Genomic DNA, 11,747 nt, shown 5'->3' on the forward strand with positions numbered 1-11,747 from the left:
GGGTTGAAATGGACCAAATACTGAAAAAATGTCGGATTTTGCAGTAGCTATACAGGTCGCAATTATAGACCAATCGACGCGGAATTTCGCATGTAGCTAGAGTTTAGGGCGGGGAAGAAGCCTATCAATTTGGGTGGTCATCGAATAATATTTAGCGGGTAAAATAGGCCATATCTTTTTTGTTGAAAAAATTCAAAATTTTTCATAAAACCGTGAATATTTTAAATCCCGGCGAAATCACAAAGCCATTACAAGGTTACTTCTGATCTTTACATTCATGTTAACATCCAAAAAATCGGATATATAGCAAAATATGTGCGATATATATGTCTATCAAAGAAGATATGCTTGAAAGATCTCTTGCATGTCGAGAACGGCTGAACTGATTTCGACAGTTCTCATTAATTCAGAATGGCCTCTTGGCAGGAAAGAAAAAACGTCTAAAAAATCGCATAAACATATCTCTCTAAAGATGAAAATATTGATTTTGTAAAATTTTCTCATATTTTTTCAATTTTGTCATATTTTTGGCATATTTTCATTTTGAATTAAACATTTGGTAATATTTCTACAGCTAACAAAACTAAGTAGTTAGGATATCAGGATATAATATACAGATCGCATTTATGGCCCGATCCTTATGCAATTTTGCATGGGGATAAGATGAGGGTCAGAATAGAAAACTACTCTTTTTGGAGATGATCGCCATATATTCAGGGGTTGAAATGGACCAAAAAACTGCAAAATTGTCGGCAGGTCGTAATTATTGCCCGATCCTCACGCACATTTGAATGGGGGTTACCGGACATTGCAAAAGCCAAGCAGTTTTGGATGGCCATCCAAAGACATGGAAGACCATTTACGTGCAACATGTACCAATAAATTGGAAATGAGCAAATTAGTTTAAGTTGCTATTATTCGAAAATTAGAGAACGAATCCAGATGGTTTTCTTGTATTATTTGTCACAATATCTTGTGGAATTCTTTCGAGTTTCTCGCCTATATAAACTGTATCGTTTATTATAGTGTTGTAGGGTATTTAACGGTCGGCCCCGCTCGACTGTAGACTTTGCTTACTTGTTTTTAATGAAAATATTCACGAAAACAATAATTATCCGAGAAATCACATATCATAAGTATGTGATATTTATCATAATGGTGATAATCACATTTTCATCAAAAGAGAAGTTTCAGTATTAAATATGCATGTAAGTATTGTTCATTCTTTTTCACAAGGGGATGTAGCTCAGATGGTAGAGCGCTCGCTTAGCATGTGAGAGGTACGGGGATCGATGCCCCGCATCTCCAAAACATAATTTTCTTAAAATTAAAGTTGAAAACATGCAATATTGTGCCATATTACTACCCAGCACAATCATTGGCAGATAAAAAAAACACAAACAATTTTTCTCATAAAATTGGTTATAAATATTCCATTTTCTTCTATCCAGATGAAATTTTGCACAAATCATTTGTTTGGCCCAAGGATGAACCCTATTGAAATTGGAGATAATCGGTTAAAATTTAGATTAAGCTCCCATATATATCTTCATCCGATTTGCCTTTTATTGTGCACCAAACGTGTAATATCAATCCGAATAGTATTAAATTTTGGACTTGAAAATAAGTATGCCAAATTTGATCGAAATCGGTTCAGATATAGCTATAGCTCCCATATATATTGTTCATTCGATTTGTTATTTTTGTTCTTCGCAGCCGTAATATGCACTCTGTTACAACAATATTTGGGGAAATATATCAAATACAGCTCAGAAATACATTTGCTAAATTTTATCGAGATCGGTTCAGATTTGGATATAGCTCCCATATATAACTTCGTCCGATTTACCTTTTATTGTGCACCAAACGTCTAATATTTGTCCCAATGGGATGAAATTTGGCACTTACGACCGAATTTAGTCTAGAAGCTAGTATGTCAAATTTGGTGAAGATCGGCTCAGATATAGCTATAGCTCCCGTATATACTGTTCATCCGATTTGTTATATTTGTTACCCACAACCGTAATATGCACTCCGTAACAACGATATTCAGGGAAATATATCAAATACAGCACAGAAATATCTTTGCCAAATTTTATCGAGATCGGTTCCGATTTGGATATTGCTCCCATATATATTTTTATCCGATTTCAAATTATACAATACAAGTCCGAATTTAAAAGATACAAATGCTTCGGCATATTTAGTCCTTTGAATTTTAAATTATAATTATAATCATAGGGTGTATGATTGAATTCTCCCATAAAAGCTTTTAATTTTTATGCGGAGCTCTACTAAATTAGCAAAGTGGTGTAGGGTATCATAAAGTCTGCCCGCCCGCCTTTAAGACTTTCTTTACTGGTTTTATCTTTAGAATCATTCCCACATTCAATAAAGTCAGATTACAAACAAATATGCACCATAAGCTCGTCTACATGGTGATTTTTTAGCATTCTTGAGTAATGTTAGAGTTCCATGCGTAGTGTTCTACTGCCGTGCGACTTGCGCTCTTTGTTCTCCACATTGCTATAGTTTACTCTCTTACTTATATAAAAGCTTCACTTCACCTTGATTATATAAATATAAAATAGAATGTAATAAATCTTTCTTTATTTATTTCCATTTTTATTTGCAGATTGTATAAAGCTGGATGCATATATTCTGGAGAGAGGCTTCAAAAATACTGACGATTATTCTGATTTTTGTTTATTTGTATTTTTACAATAATTTGTATATGTTATTAAAGTCAAACAAATAAAAAAATTCATTATTCCAATAAAAACACCAAATGTACAAATAGTTTTATTTGAGCCTTAAAGTATGCTTTGTAATGTGATATTACTATAGTCGCAAGTAAATGCATACCTGGTTGGCAACACTGGCAACAACATGGTTTTAGCGCCATCTATTGAAACACATGATTGAAATATGGAATTCATTTCTCTAAATTTGATTTTTTGCTCAAAATTGGGAGGCCACTAAAAATAAAAAAATATTTTATTTTCAAATCACAGTTCATCATTTTGGACTTTTCTTTTACGTTGGAGTCATGCTTAAACAGGGACTTATGTTGACAATTATTTGTTAATAGATTATTCCCCAGTAATGTTGTGGAGGGTCAATTGGTTGAAAAACCAATTTTTGAAAATATTTAAAAAATTGTTGAAAGTATTTAAAAAAATAAAAATCTGTCCAAAAATAACCATTAATAAGGAAACTCAGGGGTTAAATTCTCTTAGTAAAAAGTATAGAAAGAGTTTCGATCGAGATACAATTTATTATGCCATTTTAACTCAATTTAATTAAAAATGTCCGTAGAAACGACTAAATATCGAATTTTAGAATTGAAATTTAGAATTCTTCGGGCTTTTTCAATTTTTATTAATCTAAAGTTTTTGTTTTGAAATGCTAAAAAAACGAAAATTTTTTGCAGAAATGTGCCTTCAGATTTGGCAAAATTTCCAACAAAATTTTTTTTAATTTTCTCATTTCAATCATGTCGTCCAATAGATGGCTCTATAAACAGGTCTTTGCCACTGCTGCCAACCATTAGTGTAATTGCATCATTAAAGCATACTTTAAGGCGTAAATAAAATGTAAAACGTCGTCGTTTATTCTTATAACATTTATTATGGACTATATTGTATTCATTTAATTATGTCAATAAATTTCATATTTTAAATTAAAATAACAAGCTAAGGAAGTAAAAAAGCACCTAAGTTCGGCCGAGCCAAAATATTAATATCCTCCACTATTTGGAAAGAACTTGATTTTTTTTTTTAATTTGGACAATAAGATTGGTTTAAATGAAATCCGTAATATGGGGGCTATATGAAGACGAGGACTTGCATACATATTTTTTGTCATAGTACCCATTACAAACTTTAACTACGTAATTGGAAACAATTCCGGTCTATTATGTCTCTAATACCATAAAAATATCGCGTATTGAGACGTACCGTTACATAGGGTCTACACGAAGGCGTAGACCAGCATAAGTAACTTTTTGTGATAGGTTGTAGCACCCATTAAGATCTTCCTATACGAAATTTTGCAACAATTCCGGTTTATAATGTCGCTAAAATCATCAAAACACCTACTATTGAGAAATACCGTTATATGGGGGCTATAGGAAAACGTGGATCGGCATGATCTATTTGCGAAATTAACCTGCCTACTGACAAAATACAGCAAAATTTTGTAGTATTTTTTATGTCTGAGAAAAAATTTGTATTCCATTTTATTCTCAACTCTTGAATTTTGTTCATTTCTCTCATTTGAAATATTCAAGAAAAAAAAAACGAAGCTTTTTGCAGAAATGTGCCTCCAGTTTTTGTCAAATTTCTAACAAAACAATTTTTAATTTTTTTATTTCAATCATGTCGTTCAATAGATGGCTCTATAAACAGGTCTTTGTCAGTGCTGCCAACCATTTGTGAAATTACGATTTTAAAGCATGCCTTAAGGCGTAAATAAAAGTTCGATCAATTATTTTTATACCCTCCACCATGGTATATTAAGTTTGTCATTCCGTTTGTAACGCCTCGAAATATACATTTTAGACCCCACAAAGTATATATATTCTAGATCAGCATAAAATTCTATATCGATTTAGCGATGTCCGTCAGTCTGCCGAACGAATTGAAGCAGATTGAAAAATGTATATTATGTCTGTAGGACTTTTGGTATTGAAAATGGACCATGTAGGTCCACGCTTTGATATAGCCCCCATACAATGGTAACTTCGCATATTCGGTATTTGGATGATTTTAGCGACATTATTTACCGGAATTGTTTCAAATTTGGTATTTAAAGTTTGAAATAGGTACTACAGCCTATGACAAAAAATTTCATATGCAAGTTCGCGTTTTCGTATAGCCCCCATACAACGGTACCTCCCGATATTCCGTTTTCGTATATCCCCCATATAACGGTACCTCCCGATATTTGGTATTTTATTGATTTTAGATATATTATTCACTGATTTTTTTAAGTTTCGCATTTGAATACTGCAATGTCCAAGTCGTCGTATAGACACTGATATAACGGCTACATTCGGTATTTTTACCCTACAACATGTGTTGGGGGTATTATAAGTTCGATTGGGCCAAAAATTATGTAACACCTCGAAATATTGGTTTCCTACATAGGAAAGTACATATGGATCTTCCTATCTTGCCGAGCTGAGTCGATCTAGCTATGTATGCCCGTCCGTCCGTGTGTCCGTCTGTCCATGTTAATTTGTAATCACTCTACAGGTCGCAATTATGGGGATAGGGCCAGAATAGAACCCTATTTCTTTTGGAGATGATATCATAATATTTAGGGGTTGAAATGGACCAAAAAAGCGAAAATTTTCCTTATTTTGCAGGTGCTCTACAGGTCGAAATTATAGACCAATCGAAGCGGAAGTTGGCATGGTTCTAGAGCTTAGGGCTAAGCAGAATACTTCCAATTTTGATGGTCATCGGGGAATATTTAGTGGGTGAAATAGGCCATAACATTTGTGTTAAATAGACGCCAAATTTTCCATTAAACCGCGAATATTTTTTATCCCGCGAAAACATAAAAAGACGAACAGGCCAATCCTCACCGTTATGTAAATAACGATAGTAAATATATCGGATATATATAGCGAAATATATACAATACATATATACAAAGGAAGGGGAAGGGGGATGCTTATATCTCAAGAATGGCTGGACCGATTTTGACAAATTTTGTCAATTCAGAATTCCTTCTTTGCATAAAAGTATAAAATCTAAAAAATCGCATAAAAAGATGCCAGTAATGATGTTAATATATATTTTGTAGTATTTTGTGACATTTTTTTATTTTTTCATACTTTGTATCGCATGCGATTTTTTTTTTAATTTGACTTATAATATTGAAGTGTATATTTTGTAATATTTTTCACTTTACAACACAGGATGGGGTTATTATATACAGATTGCAATTATCGTCCGATCCTCACAAAAATTTTCACAAGGGTAGAGTTAGGGTCAGATGGGCTAGGCCTATTATTTTCAAAGAAGACCGCAATATATTTGGGGGTTGAAATGGACCAACAACTAAAAACAACTAATGGGCTGATTTTGCAGCCGTTATGAAGGTCACAAATAGAAACCACACGACACGAAATCTCGCAGGAAGTTAGAGTTTAGGACAGCGGGTAGAATGGACCACTGCTTTTGTGTAAAAATACCAGCATTATTTACAGGCGATATCCGAAATACACAAAAGGCGAACTTCTGTCTTTTTTATGCATTTTTATACGAATATAACAAAATATCGTAGAAAAGCAAATCATGAAGATGAATCTAAATTTGGAGAGAGCATGACGGAGTGCGTTAATATTGGGCAAATATCCTTGGTCACAATGCTAAGAGTGATATTATTTCAAAAGCGAAATCTTCCAAAATTTCGACATAAGGGGGCTTCTCATATATTGTAGTGTTGTCGGGTATCACATGGTCGGCCCGCACGTCTATAGCCTTTGCTTACTTGTTAGAGAATTTAAATGACTTTGTTAAGGACTTCTTACTGAATGTCGGGCAAAAAAAATTATACTTTAAATACATATGGGTATGCATCCTACAAATTCAAAAATATATGAAATTATTGAAAGCTTGAGATCTATCGAAAAATTTGAAAAAGAAAATGTTGCAATATTTTTGGTGAGAAATTCTGAGTTAAAAATTCCATTTAATCTTTGGGAAATATTATTTAATGAAACTACTTTGCACTACACATCCAACATGTGCAATGAGTTGTAGTGAGGCCTACTTAAAATGCACGGTACCTTATAATAGTGCATTGTACGTGATTAAATTTTAATTAAAATTTACCAATAATGTAATTGACATTAAATTTTGTAAACAAAATATTGAATAACAAGAAAACGAACATTTTGTATCAGGGGATGTAGCTCAGATGGTAGAGCGCTCGCTTAGCATGTGAGAGGTACGGGGATCGATGCCCCGCATCTCCAGAAACAAATTTTATTGGCTAATATAAATATCAATATTGGAAATGTGTGTGCATTATTCCTCATAGGAACTGAACTGAATTTGAGAATTGTAGTAAATTATAAGGGCTGTTCTGATATCCTACAGTGAGCGGCCCTTTGGTGGGGGGTCATTTCCAAAACAAAATTAGTAGTCTTAATTAGCTTAAAATTTCTCCATGTTGTGTTAGATAGTTTAAACAATAGATTTTGAAGAGTGAAGAGTGAATTGACTGATTTCATATTCGACTTTCTGAAGTCAATGGGGTCTGGCAAAATATAGTCCTTGGCACTGAGGTATATACAGGGTGAGATAAAAAACCATAAAAAAGTCAAACGCCATAATTTTTACATTTTTTTTAAATTTTATTGAATGAAAGCAAAAAATGTCGGAAATAGCATTAAATTTTAGAATAAGTTTAGATTTGTTCAAATTGGTCACCTTTGCTACGAATTATGGCCTTCATAAGGCCAATGAAGCCGTCACACGCTGCCCGAATGTTGCTCTGCGATAGTTTGGCACATTCCCGGCGACGTGCTTGCTTAAGTTGATCGACACTTTGGTATTTTTTAGTGCCAACCTTGCTTTCCAAAATACTATAGACACAATAGCCCATAGGATTGATACGGAGACCAACGGAGATTATAGTGGCTATTATGACTTGGAAATGAAGAGAGGAACCTCATTTTGTAAGCATTCTTGGCTCAAGGCTTTAATACACTCTTCAGAATATTTTCGCGATAATATTCGGCATTTATTCTGATGCCACGGTCGATTAATAAGAGCGGAGAGCGATCATCGGCTGTTATAGCGGCCCACACCATCACCATGGCCGGCGCTTGAGTTCTGGTGGCCAATCGAAGGTGCACATTTTCAGCTGACCTCTTTGGCAAGTAAACACGATCATTTTGTTTGTTTACAAACTGCTGGACAACGAATGTTTTCTCATCAAAGCGGAGAAAACCAAACTCGGAAGTTCACCACTTTCGGCCAAGCGAAGCAACTCTTTAGTTCTTTTAAGTCTATTTTCTTTTTATTGCGGTGTAGGGTCTTGCACTTTTCGGAGTTTCAGTGGCTTTACCCCGAGCTCATTTTTTAATATTTCCGAATGGAATATTGCGATATGGTCAACTCTCAAGCCTTTTTTCGGGCATTGCGACGCGGGTTTCGATCAAGCCGCTTCTTTACTTTTCGAACCATTTCTGCTGATGTTGCTGTTTTCTTCCATCCACTTCCTTGATGGGCTACGCTGCCAGTTACGAGCGATGGTACGAGACACAAAAAATTTATTCACATTTAAATGCTGGAGTGTGGTTGTGGTTTTCCAGCCAAATATAAAGAAACCACACTATCACACTTGAATTTCATCATGAATAACTTTTTTTTCTGGAAAATTCTCACCAACATGCTTTTGTACGCTGTAAACAATATAATGAGCTGTCAATGGAATAATTTTAACAGCTGTCGGACGAGTGGCTTAGAAACAACAGTAGTCTGAAGTTGGTTGCAGTTTTTTCATCTCACCCTGTATTTATTATTATTATTATTATTATTATTATTATTATTATTATTATTATTATTATTATTATTATTATTATTATTATTATAATTATTATTATTATTATTATTATTTATTTATTTTTTTTTTTTTTGAAAAGTAATAAGGTTTAATACCACTACTTTTGTTTTATTTTTAACTTATATATGTTTAGAAAATATTTGGTTGATTTGCAAGCAGATAAACTGACGGAATTTTTTGCGAAGAATTCTGTGATAAATTTCCATATGCGAATTATGCGTAGTAAGGCATTGAAAACTGTGGCTAAACTTCATACATTATTAAATACTGACAATAGTTTGTACAATAGCTTACACGTCCAACATGTGCAATGAATCGTAATGAGGTCTACTTATAATGTACGGTACTGTAAAATAGTGCAGTGTACGCGATTTAACTTCAATTAAAATTGATAATTGTAATTGATATTATTTTTTCGAATAAAATATTGGATATCAAAAAAAACCTCTTGTATCAGGGGATGTAGCTCAGATGGTAGAGCGCTCGCTTAGCATGTGAGAGGTACGGGGATCGATGCCCCGCATCTCCAAATACTATACTTTTATACTTTTGTATAAAATGATTATTATTCTTTTATACCATCAACCATAAGAGCTAGGTTCTAATAACATTGTCATTATCTTTGCAACAACTCAAAATATTTGTTGGGAATACCATAAATCAGATATATCCTTGATCAACACAAAATTCGAGGATGATTTATATCAAGATTGATGTTACAATTTTCAACACATATGACAACTCCAAACATAAATAAGTAATGACATTTCCAAATAAAATACGTAATCCTAAATTTTGGTGTTAGAATAGTTTTGATCCCAATTTCCGACCAAATCAGCATTAATTTAATAATTTCGATTTTATAGGTAGTTAAAGTACTCACCAGAGTAATTAAAGTGGGCGAACTATTTTCTACAGCACCATACCTTTTCATTTTTAATATTTTGAACGTTTCGGCCCCACATTCTAACCCAATCTGCTTTAAATTGATACATCGGGTTCTGTGTGTATAGATTTGCTCCAGGCGAAAAATATTCCACATATGCCCACTTTTTGGAACGGGGGGTATTGTTAGGGTAGCCGATTTGAGCATGGATAAAGTTTATGCATGGAAAATGGTATACAGAATTAGGCCTAGCAGTTCATACCGCCGCTTTCATTTGTTTTATAGTCACTGTGACATATTTTCCTATAAGCAAAATAATGAACCAGCAAGCGTTGTTATTACTTTGGAATGTGGTTAGTATTTTTTGAAATTGGAAACTTCATATGCGAATTATAGGAAATGAAATCAAAAGTGAATTTAAAAATAACTTTTTACAAAATTTCCAGTTATATATACGGGGATGTAGCTCAGATGGTAGAGCGCTCGCTTAGCATGTGAGAGGTACGGGGATCGATGCCCCGCATCTCCAAATATTTTTTTTTTGCCAAAATGTTTGTGATCTTTGCTGTTTATAGCCTAATGAAGTTCTGAGGTTATTATACGGTATTATACTCCGTTCAAATGACCCTAATTGCTTTTAAACGAATTCAAAGGTATGTCCTTCTTCACAACATTCCTGGTTCAAATGCAAATTCATGCATAAGTTTCCGTGGTGTAGTGGTTATCACATCCGCCTAACACGCGGAATGCCCCAATCCCGGGCGGAAACAGAAAATATTGTTTTTTGGTTTTAAAAAGAGCTCCAATGGCAATTTTTTAAGGCCATGGTGATAATCACAAGCTCAATAGTTGAGTAATCGAAGAAACAAAGTAAACTTATTTGTTTGGAAATCCTCATGCGAGTTATATGCTGTAAGGCATTGAAAACGATTTATAATTTTTGAGCAATATTAATAAATGAAAATAGGTTGTATTGTAGCTTACACAGCTACGTGTGCAGTTAATATGGCTTACTTAAAATGCACGGTACAACATAATAGTGCAGAGTACGTGATTAAACCTGAATTAAAATTTACTAATTTTAAATTTTGGAAAAAAAAGATTGGACTTTAAGGAAAACACACTTTTGTATCAGGGGATGTAGCTCAGATGGTAGAGCGCTCGCTTAGCATGTGAGAGGTACGGGGATCGATGCCCCGCATCTCCAAATATGATTTTATATGTTTGCTATTTTAAATGTATTTTTTTTTTTTATATATTCCAATTTAATATGTAGGGTACAACAACTTTGTATTCCTTTTGGAACGATACCATATATTCCTCGGAGATCTAATAAAGAGTATGGTTCGTTACTGCATTTGAATATTATTGTCACATTGAATTAGTTCAAATTTGGACTTAGTGTAAGATTAGTATTTTGAGTTCGCTATAGGTATAGGTATGAATAGGCCTATGACAGTACATCGCCTATATAGGTCCACACTTCCGTATAGACCCATACAAAGGTTAACTCAAATATTTGATCATTTTTAATTATTTAATTGCTTACATCATATTTAATCAAATATAAGTTTCCGTGGTGTAGTGGTTATCACATCCGCCTAACACGCGGAAGGCCCCCGGTTCAATCCCGGGCGGAAACAGAAAGTCGTATTTTTTTTCTTTTTTTTTTTTTTTGTTTAAAAATCAACTTTAGGTCCATTTATTGGTAAATAACCAAAATAAAGGTAATTGTTCGTATTTGGCATCTCAAAGGCTATGGTCACAATTTCCAAGCGAATCGAATTCACATTTAGATTTCTCAGTGGGTAGTTTCTCAGAAAATTTTTGAACATAGGTCTACTTTTTGTTATATATTCCACATAGTACCATCTTATAGCTTCCACATATCACCATCTTATATTCGATGTATTGAAAGTTTTTGGCTCAATTTCCAAGAAAATTATCTAATATCAGATATTTTATGTGGATAGTTAAATGTCTGTAAAAGATATGATATAAGAGGGGATTTTAAACCGGAATTAGATTTAACATTTCCATCCGTCCGTCTGTCCATGTATTTTTGTAAACAAAGTACTTGTCGCATTTATTGCCCGATCAATGTGAAACTTTGCACAAAACATTTGTTTGGTCCAAGAACGAACCTATTGAAATTGGAGGTAATCGGTCAAAATTTAGATACAACTCCCATATATATATCTTCGCCCGTTTTGCCTTTTATTGTGCTCTAACGTTAGCCCAAATAGAAAGAAATTTAGCACATATAACCAAATTG

The 11,747-nt window shown here is 33.7% G+C and overlaps 6 non-coding genes across 6 annotated transcripts; all 6 read left to right on the forward strand.

Annotated features, from left to right (window-relative positions):
* Positions 1–1,235: 1,235 nt before the first annotated feature.
* TRNAA-AGC (transfer RNA alanine (anticodon AGC)) lies at positions 1,236–1,308 on the forward strand. Its single transcript has one exon. It is a non-coding gene; the product is annotated as a tRNA-Ala (tRNA).
* Positions 1,309–6,918: 5,610 nt separating this feature from the next.
* On the forward strand, positions 6,919–6,991 carry TRNAA-AGC (transfer RNA alanine (anticodon AGC)). The gene has a single exon. It is a non-coding gene; the product is annotated as a tRNA-Ala (tRNA).
* Positions 6,992–9,042: 2,051 nt separating this feature from the next.
* Positions 9,043–9,115, forward strand: TRNAA-AGC (transfer RNA alanine (anticodon AGC)). The gene has a single exon. It is a non-coding gene; the product is annotated as a tRNA-Ala (tRNA).
* Positions 9,116–9,928: 813 nt separating this feature from the next.
* Positions 9,929–10,001, forward strand: TRNAA-AGC (transfer RNA alanine (anticodon AGC)). Its single transcript has one exon. It is a non-coding gene; the product is annotated as a tRNA-Ala (tRNA).
* A 605-nt stretch (positions 10,002–10,606) lies between these two features.
* TRNAA-AGC (transfer RNA alanine (anticodon AGC)) lies at positions 10,607–10,679 on the forward strand. The gene has a single exon. It is a non-coding gene; the product is annotated as a tRNA-Ala (tRNA).
* A 363-nt stretch (positions 10,680–11,042) lies between these two features.
* On the forward strand, positions 11,043–11,115 carry TRNAV-AAC (transfer RNA valine (anticodon AAC)). The gene has a single exon. It is a non-coding gene; the product is annotated as a tRNA-Val (tRNA).
* The last annotated feature ends 632 nt before the right edge of the window (positions 11,116–11,747 follow it).

The sequence above is a fragment of the Musca domestica genome, unplaced genomic scaffold (genome assembly GCF_030504385.1).
Source record: "Musca domestica strain aabys unplaced genomic scaffold, Musca_domestica.polishedcontigs.V.1.1 18, whole genome shotgun sequence".
Classification (NCBI taxonomy): domain Eukaryota; kingdom Metazoa; phylum Arthropoda; class Insecta; order Diptera; family Muscidae; genus Musca; species Musca domestica.